Source organism: Ipomoea nil, unplaced genomic scaffold (assembly GCF_001879475.1).
Source record: "Ipomoea nil cultivar Tokyo-kokei standard unplaced genomic scaffold, Asagao_1.1 scaffold3415, whole genome shotgun sequence".
Classification (NCBI taxonomy): Eukaryota; Viridiplantae; Streptophyta; class Magnoliopsida; order Solanales; family Convolvulaceae; genus Ipomoea; species Ipomoea nil.
In genome coordinates, this window is record NW_017619843.1 from 366,860 (window position 1) to 370,395 (window position 3,536).

Here is a 3,536-nt window from a genome sequence, read left to right on the forward strand (position 1 = left end):
TTGTGTTTATTCTTTTGTTTCGGGATTATTTTTCTAAAATTATAAATCCCTATTTTATTATTATTATTATTATTATTATTATTATTATTATTATTTTATATATATATATATATATAGAGAGAGAACAAATCGTGTGCATCCATCTAATATTTTTTAATGGTTTAGATTAGATTAAGTGTGTGCGAACGCGAATTAAATGTATGCCAACACATTTAATTCGCGTTCGCACACATTTAATTTGCGTTCGCACATACTTAATCTAATCTAGACCATTAAAAATATTAGATGGATGCACACGGTTTGCTCTCACGTTCTCACCTAAGCAAGTGCTCTCATATGATCCTAAATCTATATATATATATATATATATATATATATATATATATATATATATATATATATATATATATATATATATATATATATAGTCAGGTTCTAGTGAGAACAGGTTTTCCCGTGCGGTCTGTGCTATTTACACTATTAGGTATGCATAAATGCAACACACAGTTTTCGAAAATACATCATTATTTGTTGTGCATTTTTTTGGTATGTGGTGCATTTTGTGACATTTCATTCTGGTGCATTTTCAAACACTGTGTGGTATATTATGCATACCTAACGGTGCAAATCGCACCGACCGCAAGGAAAAACCTGTTCTTATTTGAACCAATATATATATATATATATATATATATATATATATATATATATATATATATATATATATATATATATATATATATATATATATATATATATAGAGAGAGAGAGAGAGAGAGAGAGAGTTAGGTTCCGGTGCGGCGATGTCCCACTACAAGAAAAATGCACATAGACAACGGTTAATAACCGTTGTCGTAGGGGTATAATTTCTGTTGTTGAAGCCGGTGTTGTTGTAAGTCCCGCACATAGGCAACGGTTTTTTAACCGTTGTCTTTTCTAGAAACAACAACGGTTTTTAACCGTTGTCTATTAAGTGTTGTTGAAGCCGGTGTTGTTGTAAGTCACGCACATAGACAATGGTTAATAACCGTTGTCTTTTCTAGAAACGACAACGGTTTTTTAACTGTTGTCTATTAAGTGTTGTTGAAATCGGTGTTGTTAAAAGTCACGCACATAGACAACGGTTTTAAACCGTTGTCTTTTCTAGAAACGACAACGGTTTTTTAACCGTTGTTTATTAAGTGTTGCTGAAACCGGTGTTGTTAAAAGTCACGCACATAGACAACGGTTTTTAACCGTTGTCTTTTCTATAAACTACAACGGTGTTTTAACCGTTGTCTATTAAGTGTTGTTGAAACCGGTGTTGTTAAAAGTCACGCACATAGACAACGGTTTTTAACCGTTGTCTTTTCTATAAATGACAACGGTGTTTTAACCATTGTCTATTAAGTGTTGTTGAAACCGGTGTTGTTAAAAGTCACGAACATAGACAACGGTTTTAAACCCTTGTTGTTTCTTTCAAAGACAACGGTTTTTGACCCGTTGTTTATTCAATGTTGTTAAAATCGGTGTTGTTAAAAGTGATGCACATAGACAACAATTTTTAACTGTTGTCTCTTTTTTAAAAGACAACAGTTATAAACTATTGTCTATTGTGTGTTGTTGAAACCGTTGTTGTCACGCCCATAAACTGTTGTTTTTGTAAAAAATACAACAGTTTCAAATTGTTGTCTATTGTAAAATAGACAACGGTTTTTAAACGTTGTCTCAACGGTTTTTAACCTGCTTAAATTTTAATCATATAAAAAATCAATTTATCCATTCACCATGGCTAAGTGTAGTTGCATAATTTTGCACAAGCTAAGGTTCAAAATACAAAAAAATTAATTAACAAGTCTAAATACTTCCATGACCAATTCAAATCGAATCGTATATCATCCAAGTCATAATACTACAAAAAACAATTCCACGAACCAAATCTAAATGATCACAACGTTCTAATGATCAAATCATACCTACTCCCTATTGATGCATTAAAAATGGATGCAATGCAGCAATTTGACCTGGTGGAATGAAGGTTGCCATCCCAAGTAAAGATGAAGGAGCAAGTGAAACGCCATGGAGATCACTCTAGCATTTAAAAGAAAAGATATAGTTATGCAAGCACTTTCAAGTAAAATATACACACCATGCCCACTAAATTTTTATAATAAACTTGCACATTTTTCCCTCAAATGCTTTCAATAATTTTAAGTGTTAAATTTTCAAGTGAAAATTAATAAAATATATGGTAATAAGCAATTTATAAACAATAATCTTATAAGTAAAACACTTCTCGTATTACCCATTAAAATAAATTATTAAAGGGAATTGTAGAAATAGTTGGGAAATACGTACCAAAGCGTCCCTTGTAGATATATTTGTCTCTGGTGTTCCATAGTTGCACTTCTGGTACCTCTCTAATGTCTTGATCATGCTGGAGAAATATGAGGTATTAATATATTTATATTTTTCACAAATCTTAAGGAAAAAAACAAAAAAGAAAAAACCAAATTCAATGAAATGCTTAAATACTACTCTGTATTTAGCTGGTAAATTTAGCTGTAACTATTACAATGCTCAACTATGTTGAAAGCTCATCTACTCTCAACATTCAGACTCTAATTCAATGAAATGCTTAAATACTACTCTGTATATAATATCAATACGCTACATATATATATATATATATATATATATATATATATATATATATATATATATTACTATTGAACTACAGATGAAGTCTGATTGCAGCAATGAAACCAGAATGTACAGGAAAAAGGTAATGCAGTAGTCATGTTATTAAGAGTTTATGTCTCTATGCTTTAAGGGAACAAAAGCATTAGAACATGCTTTCCCCCAAAAGCATTAGAACATGCTTTCACATCTTACTGACATGTCTACCAAACAACGAATGCCGGCCCTCAGCAATAAGTTCCCCAGTCAACTTGTTCCTCACCAGCACACTCGTTCCGGAGTACCCTCCTCTTTTACCTAAGCATCGTCCAACGATCTCCAATTCGTCCTGTCAGTAAGCCATAAGAAGAGGTAGACGTAAAATTAGTAATCCAACAAGTACGATTTACTTTCAAAACCAGCCCATGATGGAAAGCTAAACAGGTAAAACAACACTTAGTAATCAATCAAACAAAACCAGACCATGGTGGAAAGCTAAACAAGAAAAAGAGGAATTCAAACACATAAGCAAATGCCAGCTTTAAGTTCAAATTGTGAAGCCTAGGAAAGAACATTGTATCATAGAGTTTTCCCTTCCTAGTTCCAGGATCAATGTTGTTTCTGTTTATTTTCTTCTCCCCCCTCCCCCTCATCTTTTTTCTATCGCAACAGGGATGATTGCAGCTTTAACGATTCTAACACTACATTATCAGCCTTACTTAAGATGGAATGCATTTTATCCCTTTCTTTCATCTTAATTAGATAATAATAGTATTTTCCAGTGGCATTGCATCTCCAACAACAACATGATATGGCTTGAGAAAACCCCGATTCTCTTCTTTCTATAAAACTGAAGAGAATTCTACTTAGATTGCTTC